The 27260-nt window shown below is 37.3% G+C and overlaps 1 long non-coding RNA gene across 1 annotated transcript in view; it reads right to left on the bottom strand.

Annotated features, from left to right (window-relative positions):
- Positions 1-27260, bottom strand: part of LOC109371229 (uncharacterized) — a 39721-nt gene that overhangs the window by 9429 nt on the left and 3032 nt on the right. Inside the window, exons 2-3 of the long non-coding RNA XR_002121844.1 lie at positions 17692-17802; positions 11720-11898 (exon numbers count right to left, since the gene is read on the bottom strand). This is a non-coding gene — a long non-coding RNA (uncharacterized LOC109371229). The remainder of the gene's footprint in view (positions 1-11719; positions 11899-17691; positions 17803-27260) is intronic.

The raw sequence follows: 27260 nt of genomic DNA, 5'->3' as shown, positions 1-27260 counted from the left end.
TTAATTACTGTATTTAACTACTTTGGTTATCATATTGTCCCTTAGGTGGTCATTGGGAGCACCTTCAAGCTGATTCTTGTATTCTTGTATGTGTCACTATATGTTTTAGGGCACTTGACTCTCTGGACTAATTAGCTGTTTATCAGGTTTGCCTTGACCTGCCCTAATACTGGTACGATGTATAGATACCAAGTCCTGATTCCTGTCAGTGGAGATGGGTTTACAGACCAAGATCTGTGTGTTAGGTGTGCTCATTGTTACTATGTAGCACTTGAAAACTTTGAACTTAAGTAATTGCACACCACATAAATATACTACTCTGAACCCAAACTAATGTGTCCCCAACTCAACCTCTCTCTGGCCACTTCAGAGCCACACTTCATGAAAAGAACCGTCACAGAAGTGAAGGTGGAGTAAAAGTTTGTACATTTTATAAAAACATAAGACCACAGAATTCTAACGCAAGGGCCCCCTCCAGGCTTCAGGAGGGGTCTATAGAAAGTTAACCTTCATCAGCTCCACGGTCAATCTGCCCCGACCTACTGAAAAGCTGGCATCATTCCTGATTATATGGAAGGGGCTGTGTCAACAAGAAACTTACAGAATCAACAAAAAATGATTATTCAACTGGGATGTTATGAGTTCTTCATTCCACATTTCTGGGTTTAAGCTCTTCATCAGTTCTTACTGTCCATCATTTTACTTTTTCCCAACAGGTCACTTTTCATTCTAGTTTCTTATTGACTTGGATGTGTTCAAAATAATTAAGAGAAGATAGATGATTGGAAATTTTTTTGTATCAATCCCACTGGGCAAAGATATGCTTTTATGATATTTCTGATGATAAGAACACGGGCTTTGGGACCAAACAGGCCTTTGAACAACTTTGGAATATCCACAGCTAATTGGAAGTATGTAGTTCAAAGCAGAGGGTGACTGGCTGGGATGTCCATCTTTTTGTCCTCTGCAGACTTCAAGTTGATAAGCATTGCTGTTGTTATGGAGCTAGGAGAGAATCCATTCTTTAACAGGAAGGCAAGGGCTATTAGAATGAAGTGTTTTCTAATTTGATTAAGGACAAGTTAGGTTTGTCTTTGGTTTCTGGGACTTATGTGCACATTTAAAAAATGATTAGATTACTAACTATGGTTGTAAGTTTCTAATATTCTCTTAGAAATGTATTCTAATCCATGTACTTATATGTAAAATAAAACTATTTAATAGCTTGGACACTTTGAAATCATTTATAATTTTTTTCTATGGAAAATTAAAAAATAAATTAGAAAAATTCTACCCAGAAATTAACATTTGGGTCAGTAATATATCAACGTGTTCATGAGTTAAAAACTAACTGGATATTTATACCATGTATACTTTTATGAACTATGCCAAAATGTGTACAATATTAACTTCTTAGTTGTTCTTATCTAACAATCAGTAACATGTAGACCAAGATATAACTTAAGAATTAGAAGTCTAAGAGTTTACCCATTTTCAACATGCAGACTTGTCAGTGGAGTTGTCTGTTGTATTTTAATCTTCTGTGGTTAAGTAGTGACACATAAAAATTATCAAGGTCAGTTAGGTAATCAATTCTCCAGGGAGGATTTAATTAATAAGGCAAAAATAAGTATCATCAGTTTGAATATCAGTCTGTATCCAGAAAAAAGAAGAAAGAAATATACAAATCACATGGAATTGCTACATTTTATATTCTTAGGTTAAGTTGAATATTAAAATGGTTATAGTCAATATAATTATTTAACAACTCCAATCTGCCTAATTTTTAAAATAAAGATATAAAAGCAACACTAAAAGTTTTCATAGCTTTTTTCATCTTTCAAAATAGTTTTTGAGGGAAAAACCCAACTCATAAGTGTTTTGGAATTTATATAAAAGTGAAACCTTTTTTAAAATCAATTTGAACCTTGGTGGTGACTTGCATGGTGCCTGAATTGCACAAGTGTCTTATAAGAGCTTCTTACATTCTCATTAAGAGTTACCAATGGAGGCAGCACACTATTACCAAGAGCATTGGCTTATGAATCACAGCTCATGACATCACATCCTGTCTCTGTACCAGTTGTCTCTGTGATCTTGAGTAAAGTCACTTCTCCAACAGTCTCAGGAATGTTACATATAAAACGAGGGAGATGACCTGTATTAGTGCTACTCAGTATATGACCCTTAGACTAATGCCCATTCTTCAAATTGTTGTCACTGCTCTGAGATGAGCATACACATTGAGAGCACATGTTTAAAAACATTATACAGCATTCTGACAAAGTAATTTTATTTTCTTGTGTGATAAAACATGATAAAGATGTGATAAAACATGGGGCCTATATTTTGCGTATCTTTTATTTCCAGTGACTCATTTTCATTTTCTTTTTCTACACATATTGATATGAAACAGACAGGTGGTGGGGTGAAACAAACAAAAACCTGCGTCTTTTCACAGAAACACACCCAAAGAGCCTTTTTAGTTCTAATATATTCTACCACTTTATGATTCTAAGAGGGTTCATTAGAAAAACAGCAATTGTCCAATTCTCACTTCCCTCTAAACTCAGCAATTTATAAGAGCACGAGAAATCACAGCTTTCGCCAAAGCTCTTGCCATTTGCAAACCAATTTTGATTATGAAAGGTTGTCTGGGTAGTCATGTAGTAGCTAATTTGGACCTGTCCAGACAAAATCAGAAAAGGATTTATGAGTCTGGCTTTGGAATGAAACAATGAATAGAACCATGTGATGTTTCCGGTTGTTTCAGGAGAAAATTTTCTTTAATTTTAGCTCAGGAAGCAATACCAAATTCCCACAGGGATATACTCATTAGTGTTTAATGCAGAAATAATGAAAATATATTCCTAGCTAAACATATGAGATCAAGATGCTCACATGCTTTAGCATTCAAGAAACTAAAATAAATGTATAGCTATGTATACATTTATGGTGCTTGCTTGGAAACCCATAAAGAAACAACCCTACGACTAGAAATAGTGTATATGCTTCTAGTTGCCATAGGTATTATTAAACAGAAAAATCACCAGGCTGGAATTTGGAAGACAAATTTGAGCTCCATTTCTGCCAATGATATTTGAACACTTACCTCTCCAGGACACAGGGGAAACATATGTGAAATGAGGAAATTAAACAGATAAATCTGAAGTGCCTCCATTTCTAATGATCTGTGTTCCAAAATGATGTTATTTTCTGCTTCTAAAAGAAACACTTTATTCTCATTTTTATTAGGCATACATACACAAGTGATTGACCTAAAAGCTATCAGAAAAACAGCAATTGTTTAAAACAGTAGCAAAAATATAATTTAATCACTCTCTATTTTTAATTCTTTCTAAACTCTGAAACCCAAAATAATAATACCCAATTGTGCTTTTAAAAATGTTATTATATTTTTATATTGGAATGTCTAAGAGGTCTTTTAACACATTTTCAAATTGGTCAATGCCTGTGGACTCTGCATCAGAGGTCCTTGACGAAATTTTTAGAAAATATAGATTCCTTCTCTTTGCAATCTCCCTCTCTCATTTTCAAGACTTCTATTCATTAGATCTAAGAAATGGGTCTAGAAATCTGTATTTTTTTAAAAAGCTACCCAAATTGTGCTAGATCATTACTTTGTGGAACCTGTCATCTAGTTCAACCACTCATCTGAAGATTGAATTCCTGTTGACACCCATTCACAAATGGGTGTTCAGTAATAGCAGGCATTTATCTCTGCTTGATTACTTCCAGTGGAGGGGAATGCTTTTACAGTTCAGCACTGGGGCTGTTAGGGAGTAAATTATCAGCAAATATGTGATAAATAACTGTATATATCAAAGAAGGAAGGTAACCAACATAACAACTTTCATCAGTGGGCATTTTGTCTCTGACTTTAATTATAAAGAAATTGAAGATCCCGGAAGGTAGATAATTTGCCCAAAGTTTCACAACTAGTCATGAACTTTATGAAAGGTTTTCCTACACTGCCCCTCCTCTCCAAAGCCCAGAGATAAAAACCCTTGGCAAGGCTAAGGATAATGGTTTTTAAAGGACCGTTAGATTACTTCTTCCATATTCCTTCTTTACAAGGGGAGCACTGACCTTACTGTGAATTTACTAACAAAACTCTGAGCTGTAAGATGACTGAGAACATCAACCTCAACATCATAAGAAAAAAGAAGACTCTCGTGGAGCCAGATGTTAGAAACAGAAACAAGAACCATAAAACTCATCCAAATAGCAGTCAAACAACAAATGTTGGCGAGGTTGTGGGGAAAAGGGAACCCTGGTGCACTGTTGGTGGGACTGCAGATTGGTGCAGCCACTATGGAAATCAGTATGGAGGTATCTCAAAAATCTGGAAATGGAACTACCTTATGACCCAGCAATTCCACTCTTAGGTATTTATCCAAAAAAACCCAAGACATTAATCTGAAAAAATATATGCACCCCTATGTTCATTGTGGCGCTATTCACAATAGCTAAGACTTGGAAACAACCGAAATGCCCATTGGTAGATGACTGGATTAAGAAACTATGGTACATTTACACAATGAAGTATTACTCAGCTATAAAGAAGAAGGAAATAGTACCATTTGCAACAATATGGATGGAACTAGAGAACATTATGCTAAGTGAAATAAGTCAGTCAGAGAAAGACAAATACCATATGATCTCACTTATACGTGGATTCTAAAGAACTGAATAAATAAGAAATGTAAACGAAATAGTCTCAGAGGCACAGAGGAAAAACTGAGGGTTGCGAGTTGGTAGGGGGTGGAGATGAAAGAGAAGGGGGAGGGATGAGACAATACAAATTGATAACTACAATATGGCCTCAGGGATAGAAAAGACAGTCTGGGGAATATAATCAATAATGTTGTAAATATTTCTTAGGGGGCCAGATGGACTCATGTCTTGTTAGGGAGATCACTTCATATTCAGTGTAGAGGACTGACCACCACACTGTATTTCTGAAGCTGATGTTGAATAATAATGTATGTCAACTATAATTATATACATATAGTCACGGGACGTGGAGTAGAGTGTGGGAATGGAGTCAATGGAATTGTAATAGATAAGCATGATATCGGAGGTGGGAGGGCAGTAGATGGGGGAGAGGGGTTGTTACTTTGTGAGGGTGAAAAGGATGACTATTGCATTGTTCTATACACCTGAAACTAACAATAAAAACAAAAAATAAAATTAAAAAAAAAAAAACAAAATAGCAGTCAAGAAGATAACTTGTCCTTGAAGGAGTTCTCCAGGAAGCCTGAAAAGGCCAGAGTCCACCACACACCAGTGGGAGAGTTACCTGGAGCCAAGCTCTTACTCAGATCCTTTAGGATCCATCAATTACACCCATATTCATCTGGTTGGGCCTTGAACTACTTCTCTACGCCAGATCATCTATAGATCGGAGATGATTGATTTGAATCATCAGTCCCCTCAAAGGCTAGAAGGGCTCACAGGAATGTTTTTGAGACACCTCAAAAATAGATCACTCACTTCACTGGAATTAGTGGAAGGGATTTGAAGGGCACTGAATCAGCAAGTTGAACCAAGCTACTGTGTAGCATGGTTACTGTATCCCATGTTCCAGACCAAGATGTAATTAGTTGAGAGAAATAAAGTTTACTTTTAGATGAGGGCCCTGGAACCCAGAGAGGTGAAGCCACTTTATAAATAACTCATGGAATGAAAAGATGTAACGAAGGCAAGCTCCAAAGCCCGACACCCAGAACACTGTTCTTTCTACAGTGTGGTGAGAGTAGGGTGGGGACCAAAGAAACAAACTCTGACCCAGCCAGAATTTCAGCCACACAAGTTACCCATACCTCTCAAACAAGTGCTTTCAGGGTCCTTGATGGTTTCTTGCAAATCCTCCGTTTTCCTGTGGAGAAGCCAATCTGTGTTACTGCTCCAGCCAAGGTGACCCACCCTTTGGCAGGTTCACCAGAATTTTAAGGATGCAGTTACAAAGGGCTCCTGTTTACAGTAGAACCATTCAAGAATGCTGGTTTGGCTTCACAAATAAATAAAACCCTTTTGCCTGGAGAGTGTTGATTATATATTTATTTATTCTTTATAATGAGAAATAGTCAACAGAAACCTTTCTCTGCTGGGTGAAGCGCAACTCTGTGCTCTACTTTTTTGGTTATTTTGAGCCTCAGTGTTGGCTTCTCTCTGGAGTGGACAGGAGTAGGCTTAATCCTTCCAGTTTTGACCTTTAGTTCACCTGTGAAGTTTTGAGGCTATATGTGTAATGACTGACATCAAAGTGACTTTATCTAAATGTTGTCCATCATCGAGTAATGGATGATGAGTATCTATTACTTGCATTCTTGCCATTTTTCCTCCAGTTTTACATCAATTCAATCCATCATCCATATCCCAACAGCATTATTTTACAGAAATGCACCCTGTACCCCAACTTATTAATATGGTATTACAGGCTCTTGACTACCCAGCACCAATTTCTAGGTCCATTTTCTGTCATTTACCTGTATAGTCCATATGATCCAATTGCAAAATACTAAGTGTTATTAAAAATACCTTCATATTACCCATTTGTCATTTGGCACATTAATCACTGCATTTCCCCCTTGACAGTGAGAGAGTTCCAGTTGTTGTCCTGACATTGACTGCATCTGATGGGGCTGTGAATGTGACAGACCAGTGACTGAGATTGGTGCCTGAGATCACTGATGGCAAAAGAAGTAATTTTGGATGTAAATGACCACGGCCATATTTTCATGTCTTTCCTCATTGCGCTTGTCAGAGAGTATGCCTCAGTGGGCTCCTTGGTACACCAAGTAACCTCTGAAGATCCGGATGTAGGAAGGAATGAAAGGGTACCATACATTATCCTCTCAGGAAATGAAAACACAGCCTTTGTGCTAGATGAGTTATCAGGTACTGTATATGTCACTGTCAATGAAAGCATCTGTTCACTTGCTTACATTTATCCTTTTCATTTTCCTCTGTTAAAGTGTTCTTAAAATGTGCAAGCTTTAAAGAAATGTGATTTGATTTGCCATTTAACTTACATGTATGATAGGAACAAAGGTTGTACTCATAAAATAAACTGTAATAGAAACAGCCTGTTTGTTAATACTGACTGTGCTTTGTAGCTAGCTCACATTTCATGGGATAACTATACAGTAGCAAACTTTTATGCCCCTACTGTGTGCCCTCAAAGTGTAGGAGATGGTACCAAAAGTACCAAAAGGTAGAACATGATTAATCAACAGCGTTATTGAAAGGTTTTAGTATGAAAACTTATCTTTAAGATCATACGAACATATATTTGTAAATAGTTGGAGATAATGTTTTTGTAAATGATTGGATTGATTTGAGCATTAAGACCCTTACTTCTTACATCAACTGTACTATTTTATTTTTTGCAGAAGCATTTATTCACTGTCATGTTTTCTGCAGAAATGTCACTCACTGTCACTTCACTTGTCACTTGTCTTGCTGTCATTATGTTGCCAGATAACATGTACTAAAAGTTTTTATTTAGCTTTATGGAAAATAAATTTTTTCCATGTTTTATATCTTATACCTTTTTATTCATGTTGTTCCACCTTCCTAAACACCATTTCTTCTTTTACCTGCTATAAAAACTACTTTTACTAGTAGCCAATCTAAAATGTTTTATCTGCATTGTAGTTTTTTATTCTCCTTCCTTAATAAAAATTAATATCTGTTTCATATGTGTTTCCATAAAAGTTTATATTTACACTTATAATTATGCATGTGTAATTATTTTCTTCGTGTGTGTGTGTGTGTGTGTGTGTGTGTGTGTGTGTGTGTGTGTTAGACACTGTGAGTTCCTTGGGAGCATAAACTAAATACTATCCTGGGCATCTAAGTGTCCTATACTGCATTTGATAAATTGAATTAATACAATTCACCAAATGTTGTGAAGAACATCTTGTGATTGAGCTTTTTGTTGTTTGCATATTTATTGTTTGTTAGTTTGTTTCAAGGTCAGTAAAGCCAAAAGAAAATATACACTCATGCCTACCAATTTGATAACAATATATTACATATGCTCCAGATTTTTAAAAATAAAATATTATACATTAAGTCGTTACATCATTCCAAGCCTCATTTCTTTCTCCAGAGGCAATTGTTCTCCTGGATTTAGTGCATATGCACTCTATATTTTTATATCTTTTCTAAATACACATGTGTATCATAAATGACATATATTACTCTTTAATGTGTTTTTTAGAAATATATATATATATGTATATATATATATATATATATATATATATATATAACCATACTGAATGTACTTTTTAACTTGCCTTTTCATTTATTATCCATGAATGTCAATTCTTCTAGTCTAAGTTATTTATTTTAATTAATATGTGGTATTTCCTCATATAAATGTATCATAACTAATTTAGCCATTCTTTAGCCATTGGGACTATTTCTAATTTTTTGCTTTATAATGATTCTAATGAGCATTCTTGTAAATGTCTTCCTGTGTACATGTGTAAGAATTTATTCAGGAGTTATACCTAGAAGTGGAATTGTTAGGTCATGTTCTGAGGCCAGATCATTCTTTCAGGGGGTTTTATTTATAAATTAGCAGTATATGACATCGCTTTGTCTCTAATCTTACCACACCTTGGTTTTTTTTTTTGGTACTTAAATTATCATTATCATTATTATTCAATATTGTGGCTGCTTAACTTCCCTTCTGATTTTCCTGGTCCACACGTAGCGACTGCATTGAACCGAGGCCATCAGGCTCCTCTCTGAGAATGACACTGAGGTACTCTTTATTCATTTGGCCTCAACAAGTTTTGTTTTGGTTTTTGTCTTGGTAGCATTGGGAAAAACACTGAAGAATTGTCCCTTCCCATTTTCTGCTCCCAACCCTCTATTTCCAGCTGACTGTGGTTGGTCATTGTACACAGTCCTTACAGCTCTACTTTTGCAAAGTAGCCTGAGATCAAAGCACCACCAGCAGTTACCCCTGGGCCTTTTTTCTTCTTCTCTAATATGTCTTCTTTCTTCCTAATGCTCTCCCCAGTGCCTCAACACTAGCTTCTACTCAGCTTGCCTTCTTGCACCAAGAGCACCAGGGGATACCAGTCTAAATTCCTGCCAAACCCCTCGGTGCCCTGGCAGGACTCTAGCCACTCCCACTTCTCCATCTCCCTGCTGCTTCCCGTAGCTTCTTCCTGACCAGAATCTGGCACTCCTGCACTGATTAGCTGATTCATCACCTTTCCAGTGTCTGGCTTTTAGAGCCTCTGGGCCATGGCCCAGGAAAAACAAGATGCCCCTCTGCTGTCTCCACCCACTTCTAATCATCAAGGATACCTGGTGTATCCAGCCTGTACAAGCTCCTGACACACTCATGTCCTGGCAATTTAAACCTCTGTGGCTTGCAGGGGTGTTGGCCTTCTAACACCTGGATTAAAAATGTGGGTGGAGTGCACAACACCTCAGATCAGACACTCCCAAGGGATGATAAATACTTTTAGGAGACAAATTTCCAGTTACCTGCCATACCCACAGTCCTTAGAAGGAACAACCTCATATTTTACATGTCCCAGCTTCCTTCTCCCCTCTTTCACCACCACAGATGGATATGTGATCAAACATGGCAAAATCTTGGGTGGTCATATGTATATGGTTTATGTGGCTTAGCTTCAAAAAACGATCTAGGTCATTGGTTTACTACCTTGGATAAACATTAGAATCACCTGGGAAACTTTTAAAAATTTACCAATGCCCACGCACATCCTCTAAAAATAAATATTTAGTTGCCCAATGTGGGACAAGGTATATTTTTGAATGCCAACACCCCTCCAAGTGATTCTAATAATCACCAGCATTGACAATCGGGAACAGAAAACCATCTAAAACACACAACTTCCTGTCTAAATTAACATGTGACTTTAGGAAAGCCTAGCCTAGGAAGATGAAGTTCCAAATGACTTCATAGCTTCAAGAACTAGCTCCCAAATCCCTTTATCTGAACATCAGACTACTCAGCTCTCTCTCTTACTCCTCCTTAGGACAATAGGTAAGTTCAGTAAGCTCATCGAAAGATTGTTTATTCAAGACTCTTGTTTCTCTGTGTCCACAAACCTTAAACTCTTATGTCACATACTTCAATTCACAAAATTCAAGTTGGCTTCAGCATTGAAAAACTAATGTCAAATTAGATCTCCAAATTCTCATGGATATCCCACCCTTGCCATCCCTCTCTTTAGAGATGTTACTGTGACTGTTGGAATATTGGCCTCCCTTATTGTGTTAAGCAACAAAATCTGCTTTCCTTTATCAAGAGGTTATTTTAGTGGTCAACTGATTATCTCAGTGGCATTTTCAGGGAGTTGACAGTAGATATAGCCACTGATTTGGGCCAATCTATTTGTCTCTGTGATCTAAGATACCTAGAGAATGTTTCAGCTGAAGATAGGGGCCAGACTAAAGACATCATGATGTATAGCCAGGGATCACTGTCATAATGATTATGTGCAAAATGAATAAGGAGAGGAAGCTGAATAACTAAGAGGAGAATGGCGCTATAATGTGCATACAGAAGGAGCAATGGGGAAAACATGGTGGCCTCTGATAATCTCAGTACATGGCGTTCTAGCTCTACTATATATGAGGCCTTGGTAGAGTATGCTATTTCCTCACTTGGAAATCTGCACAAGTGCCTGTAGTATTGGGACAGGGTAGGGAAACTCTGCTTGTGTGTTGAATTTTTATGTATTTCCTTATTTTTACTGCTTTATCAAGAAATCCTAGTTGTTAACTCTTGATGTGTCAAGAAGGAAATACATTTTTCTCCCTTCTCCAGATATGATAGAACAGCAGTTGTGTGTCTAATGATTTGACTCCATACATTCAATGAGGGTATAAAATGTATTTTGTGTTGATAAATCACGAGGTTCCATCTCTTTGGACATTAAGCTCTTTCTCGTTAGTCATTAAGCCCAGACAGGACAAGAAACTGAATGAGAATGTCTAAAAGAGAAAGCCTAAAGAAGAGGGGTTGTGTGAGTGGGAAAAATGCTTCATGAGCTCCATCCTTCAGAGGGGTTCACAGGTCATCTGAGGCTTATAAACCAGCAGGGCCTGAGGACCTGGAGAAGGGCCGATCAAGTGCTCAGGGCTGTTTGCAACAGAACTGACTCAGCCCGTTGGCCAGCTGTTGATCTCTTAGGAAAACCTGCCCTTATATAAAGAGAAATATTGTCCTGCCTATACTTCTGATTCAAACATCCAGTCAAACTGTGAGTGATTTAAATACCTTTCCTGTGCTTCAACTTTTCATACACCAAAATAAAGGTGCCTATATCTGGTGACAAGGGGTATGTCCCTCTGAGTTGAACTGGATTATACTAGTATATTCAAGTTGCGAACAGAGGAGAGTGGGTTCACTGCCCCACCACCACCACCACCACACACACACCATGAAGAGTATTGCCCATTTATCCCTTTATTTGAACTGGTTTATTATGTTCCTTATAATCAAAATCTATTACTAGAATAATAATCTTATTGTAGTGCATTTCTAATCTAAGTGCATTTCTAAGGCACTTAATAAAGATTGACAACCTTAAGCTTTAAAATAACTCTGGGAAGTAAATATACTCCTCTAAAATTTACCAATAATTAAACATATGTTCCATTTCATAACTAAAGCTGAGCTTGAATTACCTACCCAAAGCCCAGTAGCAAGGTGAAGACAGATTGCATCCAAATCAGGCCTTCATTCTCCACGTTACCATCCAGACCTTTTGGGGGCTCCTTATCTTAGGACTGAAGCAGGCAGGATAGCAGTTTCCCAAGAGGACATATCCAAAGTTCCAGCAAATCTTCTACAGCAGTTCTCAAGCCGTGCTATGGAGAAGAATTCATGGAGAACTGTGAAGGTTAACATAACTTACTTTTCATAGCTCAAAACATTCCCAAAAGCTTCAGTTCTGATGGAACTAAATAAATGGAATGTTTTGACTAAAACAGGGAAAACAAATAATAAATAAAAACCTTATTTACTATTATTTTCTTAATTATTAATGTTTTTAGCAGCTCCCTTATATAACTGCAGAAAGTATCCATTTAAAAAATAATTAAATTGTTTTTGAATATCAAGGAAATCAATTTTCTTTCTGTTTGGATGTCTTTCAGTCCCAATTAACCTTTATTACTTGTTTTAAAATGGTCTGTCTCAACCTTATGTTACTTTTAAAGAATTAATTTAATACTAAAACTTCTTTATGAATTAAAAAAATATATAATTCTACTGTATTCAATTCTATATGTGTTATAATCTTTTATCCATATTCATTATAAGTCCAAGGTAATTACAAATAGAGATTTTTTCTAATTTTATCTTACCTTTCAGTGTTAATACTAAACAGTTTCATCATCTGGCTAATTTGATTAATTATGAATTTTCATTTTCTCTCTTTGAGGCCTGGAGTATAATGATCAGCTAGAATTACCCAAGTGTAAGAGGGAACAATGGATACCACCATTGTTTAGACTTACATTCTTTGAATAAATTACCCACATGGAATGATTATAAAAATATTATATTTATAATACTGTCCTTTTTAAACACAACCCAGTATCATTAAACACTTAGCAGAGTCCAATGCTTCTTTAGTCTGTTTTTGTAACAAATTCTTAAGACCTTAATAAGAAAATATTGGCAGAGTAATGTGTAAGCTATGCATACTACCATACTCTCCTAGAGCTTTCAGGGACTTGTTTGCATTGCAGGCTTTCTTTATTCATTCATCTACCTCAGCAAAGTTGGCCATCTGCTGACAATAGTAAGCAAATTGTTCTATCTAATCTACCTGATTTTGAGTGGCTAGCCATCTTAGCTGTCCTGTCCATTTGTTCATTTATCAAATATGCTAAATGCTTGGGAAATAAAAATAAATATATCATAGTCCCTGGCTTGAAGGGTTAAAGGAGAAGACAAATACACAAATGTCTATTTATAGGAACATGGTACCCAAATTTGAAAACACCAAGAGACAGAACGCACCTAAGTTGTTTTGGAAACATCAAGGAAGGAATGTTTATCACTGACAGCATAAATTTTAAAAAGCTTGGTAGGGGAATGTCAGTTCAGTTGAATTTTGAAAAATAAATAATAACAAATGACAATTACTGTGTTCTTATGACAGCCAGACATCTTTTAAGCCATTATATGTATTAACTCATGAAATCATCACAACAACCTTAAGAGTTAGATTCTATTATTATTCCATTATCTCATTTAATCCTCATTTTAAATATGGGGAAATTGCAGAGTTGTTAAATAATTTGCCTTGTGTCACTTGGTCAGGTAACACAAAAAATTAGAATGGGATTTTTCCTGCCTCGTTTTTGACTGAGGTCAAATAAGATAAATATTTGTTATCAAAGTATAAAACAAACCCTTTCTGATCAATACAGTATTTTACATGAAATGATACCTGGACTACGGAATCTTTCAGGCAGATCAAGAATAAAAACAGAGACTGGAAGGGAAGGTATGTGTGTGTGATCAAGGGATTTGCAAAAAAATTTCTTTGGAAACATGTTGTTATGCTCTCCATATTCACCCCATCCATTTGGGGGAGGGGGCTAACTTCTTACCCTGAATATAAGGAGAGGGGTTTCAGAGCAGTAACTGAAAGAGCTTGAAATGTTTTCCAAAACTGGGTGATACAAAGCACAGTGCTTGCCCTGAAGAAAGCTTTCTCAAGCTGTACATTGGGAAGTCTAACGGGAAACAAACAGGCTTGGCTTTGGTGGGAGAGCATGGAGAGGCTTTCTGCATTGCTTTTCATCATTCCTCACTGGCTAAGGAATGCTTGACTCTTTCCAAGGGTCAGGTAAGGTCAGAGGAGAGACAGTCAGCAAAGGGCCTTCTCCGTCCAGTCCAAAAGGCCTGCCTGGAGGAGGGGGGGGGTTGGCAAGAAGACCTCAGAGAAAAAGACTGTATCTGTAACTTTGGATAACCAGGTGCATAAGGAAGAAGTACAAGTAGCCAACTGGAATCGAGGTGCCCAGGGAATTTAAATGAGAGATTCAGCAAAGAATCTCCACAGAACAAACACTTCACCAAGAGAAATGTTCAGCTCTGATTAACACATTCCTATCCAAGGGGAGGAAAGCCACCCGGTCATCAAGTATGAAATGTCCTACCTTTTATCTCCCCTTCTTTTCCTGCTTACAATCTGGTAGAGAAGGAAACCTGAAATCAGCTAGTGCGTGGGCAGAAAAGCAAGCAGGGAGGGACTAGAGACAGAAGGACCTCGTCACCCTTAGCCCACGCCTTTCCCCACAGCAGGCCTCTAGCCTGCAGTAGACCAACATTGGCCAGGGGAGCAATTAGCTGCTATGACAGTTTCAGGAATTTGGCTAGTATCTTGGACAGAAAATTATAATGTCTAAATTTAGCCTGTGTTTACACTTAAAGTAATCTATAAACTAACAATTGAAGCCATGAGGCTTGTGGATGCATTACCCAGGGCCTGGGAAGACTTACTCCTTAAAATTTAAGGGACAGTGGGAGATGCACATACAGTTATGTTTCATTTATGTCATCAGTTCACCATTCGAGTTATATTAGCAAAAGTTAAAGTCATTGTTTCCAAGTATCTTGATTCCTGAAGAAGAGACAAATCTTGAGATGTCCTCCAGGGCAACAGCAATTGGTAACGAATGATGAATTTCCATGTTTCTATAAGCTTAGCTTTTCTATCTAAAAATACTTTTTATCAGAGAAGAAATACCAAACAATGAACTAGCATTACAACAAGTCCAATTAAGACTCTTGTCATATGCATTTTGGTAATTTATTTAACATCTCATGTGTAAAGCAGGATACAAATCCTTGCTTTGTCTACCTTTTAGGGTTATTTTTGAAGAGAAAATAGTTTACACAATAGAATAATGTGTGTGTGTGTGTGTGTGTGTGTGTGTGTGTGTGTGTGTAAGGATAAATCTTAAAATATAATATTAAAATGAAAATCAGAGGAAGAACACGTACAGTATAAAATTATGTAGAATTTAAAATACTCCACACACATAACACAAAAGAATACTATATATTGTTCATGGAGAGATATATTATATACTTATGCACATATATTTGAGATACATGTGTAGATGTAGACTGGAAAATAATCAAAGAGGAATTTAATTTTAGCCAGAGTGTGTTCATACTTTTTTTTTTATAAAAATGACAAAATGTTAACAGTTATGAATACCAGGTTGTGAAAACTCAGGAATTTATGTTATTCTTTGTAGTTTTGCATTTTTTAAACTTTATTTTTATAAAATCTCAAATCACAGAAATACACATAAAGAGCAAATTAGAAAACAGATGTGACAGTGCTGGGAAAACTGTAAAAAGCTACATAAACATAAGGTAGTACTCCCAACATTTTGTAATTTTTAATTTTAAGGTTTAAGCTATGTCCAAGGCTCTTTTTAGATTTCATTAAAATAAATGAAAAATAATAACAAATACCATGAAATATATGCCTGAGTGTGTCAACAATTGCTGGATGAAAAGTATTTTCTTTTTGTTCCATAGGCTAATAACATGACATATGATTATTAAAGTCTGGGAGTCTGAGTTATCAAATATTAGTCAAATGTCTAAGTATGAGCCTTTATTTTTTATTTATTTATTTTTCCAACTGAGCCATCCTGCCACCTGTTGGCAGCTCAGCGGCAGCTCAGCTCAGGCGCAGCATCACTGGCCCATGTGGGAATCGAACCAGCGGCCATGTTCCTCAGAGCTCGCTCTCTTGAGCCAACTCTTAACCAACTCAGCCACTCGGCCAGCCCATGAGTTTCTATTTTTGAAAGGTGTTTTCTGAATTCAAATAATTAAAAAGGATCTCAAAACTTAAAATTAAATAGAATGCACTTTTTCTGTTTGTATTAACCATACGTGATTTGTGGAGAATTCATAAAATACAAGATTTATGTTTTTAAAAATTGAAAGAACCCATAATTCTACTTTCTAGAGATGATAATTTCCTTGAAGTATTTTTTTCTGCAAATATACAGTTGGCATTATTGTTTCATGTGTACTCATGTGTTTTGTTCTTACTTCAACTCTGGTACCTGTCATACTATTTCATTGAAATTATGCTTTTCCAATGGTATCCTAGAATTTCTTGACACCATTGTTTATCTTATATTATCCTATTGATGAACATACAGGTTATTTTCAATTTCTTAATATTAGATATAACACTCTGATGAATATCCTTACTTATAAATATTCCTGCATGTTGCTGACTATTTTTCCTTATAATATGTTTCTAAAAATATTATTATTAAGTCAAAGGTAGAACCTTTCCAAGACACTAGATCCATACTGACAAATTGTCCTGTTCTCCAAAATTAAAGTCCAGGTCCATAATCCTTATTCTTAGAGTCATTTATGTTTTGCAATTTAGAAATTTTGGGATTTTAGAAAGATAATATGTTACATTTACCTCCTATTAGATAACGATCTTTATTAGGTACAGGAAAACATATCCATTACACCCATTAACATTTTCTTAGCAAAATGTATTAAGAGTCTCACTAAGTAGAATAAATAAAAACCGTAAGTAGCCTCACATCAGTTCAAGTTTTGCCACCAAATAACCTGTGAAAGCCTTTGAACTTTGAAAGTGTGAATAAAGAATTGCAGATCCATACCAATTTAGAGTATACTCTAAATTTAGAGTATACAATTTAGAGTATACTTCCCAGAGAGGATGAAAATAGTAATTCATATAAATTCTAGCCACTATTATTTAAAAAGTTTATCAATTTGATAAGTAAAAATGGAACATTTCAAAAATTTAACACATTGTTTTGTTATTCATTTGTGTTGTCTTTGTCTCTTGCTCTTTTATAGTTGAAGCATTCATCCTTTTGATTTATATGAACTCTTTACGTTAATGATGATAACCCTTTGTATATACTATACATTGACATTTTTCAGCTGATTATATTTAATTTTAATATTGAAAAAATATTCATATAGTTAAATCTATTAATCTGTTACTTTGTAACTGTATTTCCTTTCATGTTTCAGAAATTCCTCCCCAACTTGTAGATCAAATATTGATATTCGTATTTTTTCCTATCCCCTAAGGCTACAGATTTTGAATTTAACTCTGATTCTGTTGACATTTTATTTGGCGTGTTTGGTTTAAGGGAGGAATTTTATTTTCCTGTTTTCTCTGTTAAAAATGGAACCATTTCAGAGGAACTTTGGAATTCAGTCTTGGATTGTATTGGTATGTGCGTAAACCACAGCCCTCAGGTGCTTTGATTTTCAATCAGTTTGATGGATAAAGAATGTTTAAAAACAAAATTGAATATACAAATATAAAATATTTGCAGAAGAAAAATTCTAACAATTTGGCAGCATTTACAAGTTATCTTATCAATTAATTCAAAATATATTTTATGTTTTGCATGGGTTTGATTCAGTTACATATGGATAATAATAAAAATTCCAACTTCACTCAAAATGTCAAAAATCAGTGTTGATCCTTTCCTTCCAACTCCCAACCTCAACTTGACCTATTTTTGTGTTTTCTATTATTATGAATATTATCTGATTTAGATTGAGTTTTCTCAGAAACAGACTCTAAATCAAGGATGTGAATTTACCTTTTGGATGTAAAATTATTGCTCAGAATCCATCCCTGATCCCTGATTGAAGTTCCATATATTTAGATCCATTTTCAGCTGATTGCTTCCTTGGCCATCTTGACTCATAACCTAAAAAGAAATAATAATCACTTTCATGGAAATCTGAGCACACCACGGATATAATGGAAAATAAAAGCAAAAACAATGTATGAAGTCATGTGCAGTTAAACAATATAAATGTTTTCAACTTTGGAACCTTGAGAAATTTTGTATATATACCAAATTTTGTATACATGTCAAAAAAATGTATATACATTTTAAGAAACAAAAAAATACTATTAAAATTGTAGTACTCAATATATACCAACAACTAAAGACGAACACAAATCACGTTTGACTTCTGTACATTTTTTTGACATCCCAGTATATCTATCTATCGGGAGTGCCAAAAAATGTATACAAGTGGACACTTTGGTCAATGTTGTTCAAGCAGTAGTTCGCTGTAATCAGAAGTATCTGGACACTAATGGTAACCGCTTTGAGCACTTCTTGTAATTGCAGAAGTCAAATGAGACTTGTAGTCATCTTTTGTTATTGGTATACATTGACTATTACAATTTTAATACAGTTTTCCTTTCTTAAAATGTGTATACTTTTTTTGACACCCTCTGTATATTTGCTGTTCTCAGGAATGTCTTCTTCCCAGATCTTGCCTGGACTTTTATGAGGGTGCCTTGGCTAGAAGTATGGCACCTTTGAAGTGAGGTTTTTTTTTCAAAGCTTAAAAGCAGCAGTATTTGGGTTTTGTTTTGTTTTGTTTAATTCGTTATATGCAAATAAAAATACAAGAGCTCTGGCTGAAGTGGGAGAAGGGGTTTGAAAAGGCCTCAGGGACTTCTAAGGATCTCACAGATAGCAGTCTAACAATGATTTTAAGGAAATCAGCAGGGAACAGTTCAAATGTTAATCTTGATAATCAAAGGTTGAGACAAAAGCATTGTCTACAAAAGTGTGATTTTCATGCTAGTTTAGCTACTGAATCACTGTATGTTTGCATGTTAACAAGTCATGTTCCAATCTAGGCCTAGAACTCTTCAGCTGAGTCAGGAATCTACACTAGATGATCTTAAAAGTTTCTCTCACCCTGGAATAACCTGAGTTTAATCAGTCAAGCTTGTCTTTTTTGAGGAGATACATGCTCATGATAACCTCTTTAACTTTCCCTTTGAATGACAGGTCAGTGTGTAGTTACGGGGGAGTGAAGGTTGTGGGGAGTTTGGATTTGTATGATAATAGAAGGCTGTGTGATTTGCTCACCATCGTCAGAAAGCTAGTTACCAAACTTCATTTACTGACTTAGTTCTGGCCTTGCTGTGACATTGGGGATAAAGTAAATCCTTGGGTCATGATCTACTTCATTACCAGGGGAATTTGAGAAGTGTTGATCTATACTCATGGGAAAGAGAGCAGAGATTGTAAACAAATCCATAGTTTGGTCTCATTGTTTTTTCTTACAATGTCCAATGAGACTCTTTCAAAGAGGAATATCATGGAAGAAAAATGAATAAATAAATAAATAAAACCTCTGGCTTTTAATGTCTTTAAAGATTGTCAGAAAGCCTTAGTCAAATACAACATAATCTTCCAAGGAAAGGGTTATAAGTTTTGCCAATTAAAATGAGGCAGCAAGTGTAATACAAGGATAAGTTCCTGTTTTCATCTGTTCTTTTCTGTTACCCTGCAATAATACAGGAGCAGATCTCTAGAGAATTTCAAGCTTTATGTGATAGACTCTGAGGTCTGGCAGTCTTTCAGATGCAGTATGAAATTAGCCTGTTCCCTTGTGGGTATATCAGGAATGAAGTGGGGTGGGGGGGAATAGAGGAAAGTGGGATTCAGCTGTAACTCTTTCATATATCCCAAACTTTGAAAAAGTTTACCTTCCAAGTGCTGCAGTATCTCTAGAAAGTTAAGTATATTGTTCTAATACAATTGTTTCTCTCCTAGAAAGTTTTCAGTAATGAGGGAGTTCTGGCGGGGTTGTTGAAAAAGAGGAGGGACCAATTAGTTTCGAGTATCTAGTGTCTGCTTATGAGCAGATTGTCTTTGGTTTGCTGAACTCATTCCTAGGGGCTGAGCTGAGATTTTGAATTCCTCCTGCTGTGCATTATAACCCAAAGCACCTGTGCAGGGAATGCCAGGGGGACCAGAAGGGGAGGTGGGGGAAGCATCTATCATTTTACATGTGTGGAAGGCTTTGAAAATGGTCAAGAACTACAAAAATTAAAGTTATGTTATGTTTTAAAAATAATAATGAAATTATTATTTATGAATCAAAAGGAAAACTGATTCCTTAGAAGATTGACTTCAGTCACTGAAATATTTTTTAATGAAAATGATTCTTTATGTTTTGAAAGTGCACTTTACTCCAGGAAACAGCTCAGTGTCACCTGAAGTTGATTCCTTAAAATAAATTAAAGAAGACTCATCCTGGGTAAAAATTCAGTTTTTCTTATAAAATAATATGCACATTTTTTTCTGCAAGTCCTTCCCAAAGCATTGGTATCATAAATGGGATCAGCAGATGGCATCCCAGGCTGTCTTTGAAGGAAATTGATTATACAATTCCCTCTATATTTATTTTAGCAAATCAATTTAGGATTACGTTTAGTGTGGTAGGACTCAAAGCCTGGCAGTCTTTCAGAGGCAGAATTTCAAGTTAGTATACCCTTGTTTTCTTGTTAGTATATTGAGACTGAAGTGGGAAAAAGTGGGGATTTTATTTATACAACTTGCAGAAGATCTTTTTTTATCCAGCTTGCAACCTACTTTCTCTTGAAAGTAAAAGGAAGCAGTTGTCTAAAATGTTTTAAAGTATACCTATGTATATTTTTACAGTATCTTAAAAGTAACCATTAAAAGTTTGAAAGTGATGTGGAAATTATTAAGTTAATTTTTAAATAGAAATTGTCCCACCCCCCAAATATAAATTGGTCCAAGAAGGTAAAGTTACATTCTGAACGCTTCTGAGGGGTAAAGCTGTAAGGGAATAAGATTCAATGGAAGAGAAGAATTAAGATATTGGTTTGGAATTATTCATTAAGATTTTTTTTTCTTTTTTCCCCCAGTGGAGCCATGTCATCACTACATTTGGTTTTGCCTTCTCCATTTATTAAGTGAGGTGGGAGACTAGGGTAGCTGTACGTCAACATACTATTTTCCCTAAATCCTGGACTCTCTTCATGATTCTTTCCTGTGGGTGAAGGCAGAGAGACAGAGGAAAAGGCACATGCTGGACAGACTGAAGTGGGAAAATTCCCCAGGGAGCTGGGGCACATGGATCACCTCTGCAGTGCCTGGAGTTGTTATTATACTAGGGGATGCCTCGAAACAATAACACCGCTCTACTGGCTGAGACTGGCTGATAATTCTAGGCAAAACCAACAAGCTCTAAGCAAGCTGAGACTTTGAATGACCCCTGAGGGAGCTTGGAAATTTGCTTAGGAACCAAAGTTTAACTTTATCCCAGGAATAGATATAGGGAGAGAGGGAGTAATGCTTTGGGGGCACTACTAGGGATGTGCTAACATCATTTTAAAAAGGAAAGAATCAGAGGATACTTAGAGCTACAAGGGATCTCAGAAGTCTAGTTCTGCACCTTCCTTTACTGATGGGGGTAAAAGATATCCAACAAGAAATGACTTGCCTAAGGTATCACGGCTAGTTAGTTCATGGCAGAGTCAGACCCAGATCTGGGACATTCTGATTTCTTGTCCAAGGCCATTTCATGTGCACATCTCTTTTGAAATACATTTATTTCATTTACTCATCCAAACAGCATTTTCTAGAATACAGGCACAGTGTTGAGTCTGAGTAAATCTCTTTCTTCCCAAGAAGATAAGAGGCTCATTAGGTATCTCTTTGCACAGGTTTCCATTTGGGTAATCTGCATATGGTCAGGTACTGCTAATGAAAGGTCATTTGGAAGTGAACACAGCAGGAGCAGGCTGATCTACGGGGCAGCTTGGTTAAGGAAACTGCAGGCAGGCACCCTGCGGGGCTGGTGAGGAGCTGATGGTCGGTAATCAGAAAGCTGGAATCTATTTCCAGGAGAGCCAAAATGAGCAGTGAAGTCAGAATCTAAAGTATTATATCCAGGTATAATGAATGACAAGTTCTCCAGCAGAGCTACATTGGGGAGTTTTATGGGTTCTGCCAATGTTTTGTTTGAATGAATTCCCTAAAATCACTGTGATAAGCAAAATAATCAATTTTAAGGACATGTTTTGTGGTATTTTACCTTTAATAATTTTATTTTAATCACTAAGATTTATTAAACAGTTTGAAATGTTCTGGAGAGGACACCTTTCTTTATGCAAAAGGAAAGCAAAATTGTTTCTCCTTCCTCCCAACCTTTTTCTTCTATGTATTTACATATATATATATATATATATATATATATATATATATATATATATATATATATATATAGTTGCCTCATTATCTAATATCCTTTTACTCTATAATTGATAGTAAATCATATGAGTTGTTAATCTTTATATCTACAAATCAGGTTTTGGTAAAAGATGGGGCACTGATGTTTTATACATACTTAAAATAAAACTGTTATGTTATATTACATTATTATATTAATTATATTTTTACCTTGAAAGCAATTTACCCTAGGTTTGCCCAGACAAGGCTGTTAATGAGATGTTGGGCTTTCTGGGGTGAGGGTGGGAACCTCATCCCCCATCACATGGGGGTGGGCTGCTAGTACCTATCAGACATTAGAGCACAGAAGAGAAGAAGAGGCCCAACAATCCTGGCAGAGGCACATCTAGATGCTATACAGAGAGGTGGGGATGCAGGGTACCACAGGTCAGGCCACTCATGATGAGAATGTTGTTGGAGATGGTTCAAAATAGGGAAACTGTGACAAGTGTGGGCAAAGCAGGCTAAAATAATGAGAGAGGCAGGCAACCAGCACTAGAATTTAGGGGCTCATGGTAGCTGAGGCACGATTGCCCTAACGTCTGCCCTTTCTATTTCCCTTTGATCCCACCATAAGAAGAGTCTGGGGCCGGCCAAGTGGCGCGATGGTTAAGAGCTGGCTTGGGATGCCAGAGGGCCCCAGTTCGGATCCCACATATGAGGGCCAGTGACACTGCCCTCCACAGCTAACATGCTGAACAACAGCTCAACCTGGAGCTGGGCTGCCATGAGTCGCCGGCGACGGCGTAGGCTGCAGCCCCTGTTGCAGTGGGTTGCCATAGGCTACTGTGTGCAGCCAGCAGCCAGCGTGAGGGGCCAGCAGCCGCAGTGAGCAGCCGTCCAGAAGCCGGCGACTCATCTGCCTTGCCCGGGAAGAGCGCAATGATGGTGCCAACTTGGGCCAGTGAAGCAACGTCCTCCACAACTAGACTGAAGCGCAAAAGGACAGCATCTTGTCTGTTCCCCTTCTCCCATTCCCCAGCACTGCTTCCATCCCCCCAATTCCCCAATAAAAATCTTAAAAAAAAAAAAAAAGATGAGTCTGGAGGCTACCAGAAGAAGGTTGGGGAAGTTGGCTAGAATAAAGTCTTTGTCAACAGGTGCTAAAAATAATTTTTGTCTGGAAGCACTAACAGAAGGATGAAACTTCAGTTAGTGGACTCTGAACTCAGATGCAACTCCTGACTTCCTAACTTATTTGCTCTGTGGACTTTAAAACTTTTCTACACAAATTTCTTTACTTGTAAAGTTCGTATAATAACAGAGCCTTAATTTCTCTCCATCCTCCAACCCCAAGGATCAACTAAAATCACAAAATGTTCCCAGCTCAGAATCCTCAGTTAGTGTTACCTGAACCTGAACAAAGGTGAAAGTTTAATGACATGGGGAAATTTAATAAAAAGTCTCTACCAGCCAAGTAATCGCTTTATATTTCTTCTTGTGTTTTCTCTATTTGGTTTTCCACCTAGGTCCCCAACAAGATATGGAAACTACAGCAGCCTATGTTTTTGCTGGAAATGGGTACATGATATGATTCATTTTGAAGTAGTCTCCATTCTTTTCCCACGAGGCTGAGGCCAGAGAGGTGAGACCACCTACAGCCAGAGCAGGCCCGTGTGTCAGCTTGGGGGCTGGTCAGAAGCAGGATAGACTAGAGCCAGAAGGAAGGTTCTGACCACTGGTCTGAAACACACCGGCCAGACTTAGGGACACAGGATCCGCAAGCAGCAGGGTGAAATTAAGCCAGGTGTCCAAGAACAAAGCAGTCAGCCTCAGGAGGGGTTGTGCTATGAGACAGGGTTCAACAGCAGAGAAATGAAGCTCACTCCCAAGGATTCTGTCAGCAAGAACTAGGTGCTGATCCAGGCAAGTTACTGGTGCTAGTGATGTGTGACAGCTGAGAACAGGGGCTTGGTTTAGGAACAGTCTTAGAGCTAGCAGGAATAAGCAGGGGCCCCATTTCAGAGGAAGTGGGGTAATTATTCTATGTAATAAGTAGAATGTTGGAGGGGAGTTCCTATTTTCCTTATTCGTGTTGATGAGGGAAATTCTAGAGTATGCTTCAGGAGTTCCCTAGGTTGGCCTGAGAATCCACAAGGTTGATTTGAGGGTGTGGGTGGCAGAAGTAACAGAAAAACCATTTACTGCATATTAAAACTCCTACTCTCCAAACTTATTTTTCAGCAATAAAGGTAATATTAAGGTATTTATTGCTTCCATTTTGAGGTCTACTCAAGTGATTCCAAAATTGAAGTTGAACAAAGAGAAGCGATTCATCATAAACCGTAATAACCTCCAAACAGAAGATGAGGGTTCAATTACTAAGACAAAGATTTCGTTTTTAAACAAGAGTTCAAGGGCAGCAGAGTAGGCCAGTAGGAGAACGCCAGAACTCAGAACATGAATTCAGAACAAATTCTGCTCTGAAGCATTCAGGGATGGAGATGGGCACAGAGTCCCAAAGACCGGCAGGGCATGAGGGCAATCTCATAATGATGGATTACATACTCATACAGAGTAATTTTCTCTCCCAGAATTTCTGATAGGTAAGGATTTTTTTTTTGTATCCAGATACAGCAATCTAGCATCTCTTATGTAGGAACGAAGTAAGACTTATTTACTCCCGTGGTCATGACTGTTTCTACATGTAATTGCATCACCTATCAAATTGAGTTCACATTCATATTCAGCCTCTAATACATATGGTTACACACACACACACACACACACACAGTGTCCATATTTATTCTGCAAAAAAATGTTATGAGTCTGTAACTCTAGCTGAATGAAGAAGAGAAAGCAAAGTTGGTGACTAAAGAAAAAATGGGGTCTGTACAAGTTTCACCAAAGCAGAATTTTGACAGGAGCTCTGAAGATATTTTAGGCTTATAAAGAGTCAGTGTAGTACAGTGGGAAAAGCACTACCTAGGCTTGGGTCCTGGCCCTGTAATTTGCGAACTGGCCTTTTGGCAAGTCATCTCATTTCTATAAGCCTCAACTTTCTCACTGGTATAATACCAATGCCTTACTCAAAGAGACTCTTCAATGGTAAATGACTAAATATTTGTGAAAAGAACTGGCCCAGATACCCAGCACATAGGACCTGCCCAATTCTCTAGATTTCAATCTGAATTGTGTTTTTAACTTACTCTTGATTTCACTTTGTTGTTGTTGTTGTTGTTCAACAACAATGTGAGTCTCCTAAGAAATACAGTTAGAATGCCTCCATGACAGGATTATGGGGACAGAGTGTTTGTGGTGTTTTGTTTGATTTGAAATTTTAAAGCTCAATCAGGAATTAAGGTAAGTACAGAGACAGAGCTATTAAAGAAATTGGAAAGGAACTGACAGTCCTGGAATTTGGCAGCTCCTATTTGATTTTAAATGTAAGTTAAATATTAATTTTTCTAAAAAAACAGTCTTCCTCCAGGGAGGCCTTTTTTTTTTTTTCTCTCTCCCTCTCTTATGTTGACAGATTGTTGGTGGCTTGCCTTTTACACTAACTTATTTGGATAAAAAAAAAAAAAGTCTTCAGATGATCCTATTTGTATAAGAAAAAAAGTCTTCAAAACAGCACCCTTGTTGCCAGCATCAACAGCAGCTGAACAGGGTTGGATTGTTGCATATTGAGAATTATTCCTTTCATTTCAAAGGAATCAAAGATGTTTGGAGCAAGCAAGAGCCCTGGTTACCCATGATCAAAATAAATTAATATTAGATTTGCTTATGGAAAGAGCTGATTAAGTCTGCTGTTGAAGTCTGAGTACACCTTTTATTGTTCCATAAGGATTTTGTAGAAAAGACAGGAGTCCACTTGGAAAAGCTAAACTGATTTGGGGAAAATAAGGAACATCCTAAGATCTTCTCTTTTTGGAATTCCTTCCTGCTGCAGGTTCCTTAAAAGAAGTGAACGTGATGATGCTGTTGACTTGTAAACAGAAGTCAAAAGGAAATTCAAGCTCTGTCAAGATTCATTCCAAATATAATAAAAAAAAGAAAAGGAAATGTTCGAGTCCCTTTTAAAGTTTTTGGATGGCTTCTCTGGTTGTTCTCCGAATTTGGCAGGAATGGAAACAATAGAGGAATTACAGGCTCCCAGTTCATACCTATCTTATCAGAAATTTCAACATCTTATGGTTCCAGTGTTGCCTTTTCCAAATCATCATTTCTTTCTTATTTTCATGCACATTTGTTTTCTTTCTCTTAAAAAAAAATACAAAGTTACTATTATCCAGTGCTCCATGACATTCAGCATTCACGTTTTAGACTTTGGTAGATAAAATTAAGCATACTACTCCTGCCACTGCCTCTAGATGTGACCTATGGGCTTGTTTCCTCATTTGCAAAGTAAGGGAATTGAATGAGACTTGCAGTGGTCAAACTATGTCCTATCCCTGAGTTCTTCAACCTCCACGCTGTTGATACTTTAAGCTGGATAATTCTTTGTTGTGGGAGGCTGTCCTGTTTATCCAGGGATGGTTAGTTAGTACCATTAGATGACAATAGTACAACCATACTCCTCTCCCCTGGGTGTGAAAACCAACACTGTCTCCAGGTGAAAAAATCACTAACTAAAGCAGTGGTTCTCAAACACTGGTAGGTAGCAGAACGCTGGGGAACTTGGTGGAAACATCAAGGCCCAGACTTGATTCTACTTTAAAAACCAGGGCCTCCAGGGCCGGTCGAGTGGTGCGTTGGTTAAGAGCTGGCTTGGGACGCCAGAAGACCCTGGTTCGGATCCCACATTAGGGTCAGTGATGCTGCGCCCTCTTACAGCTAAGATGGTGAACAAAAGCTCGACCTGGAGCTGGGCTGCCTTGGGTCGCCAGCGATGGCGTAGGCTGCAGCCCCTGCTGCAGTGGGCTGCCATCCTGTGAGTGGCCATCCTGTGAGTGGCCGTCCTGTGGCCGGCGACCGATTGCCTCACCTGGAAAGAGCACAATGATAATACAAACATGGGCCAGTGAAGCGAAGTCCTCTACAACTAGACTGATGAACAAAAGGACAGCAACTTGTCTGTTTCCCTTCCCCAATTCCCCAATAAAAATCTTTAAAAAAAATATCCGGGCCGGCCGAGTGGCGCGATGGTTAAG

The sequence above is a fragment of the Hipposideros armiger genome, unplaced genomic scaffold, assembly GCF_001890085.2.
Source record: "Hipposideros armiger isolate ML-2016 unplaced genomic scaffold, ASM189008v1 scaffold_14, whole genome shotgun sequence".
In the NCBI taxonomy this organism is placed as follows: Eukaryota; Metazoa; Chordata; class Mammalia; order Chiroptera; family Hipposideridae; genus Hipposideros; species Hipposideros armiger.
The sequence above is the reverse complement of the archived record's forward strand: the minus strand, read 5'-3'. Positions and strand labels throughout refer to the sequence as shown.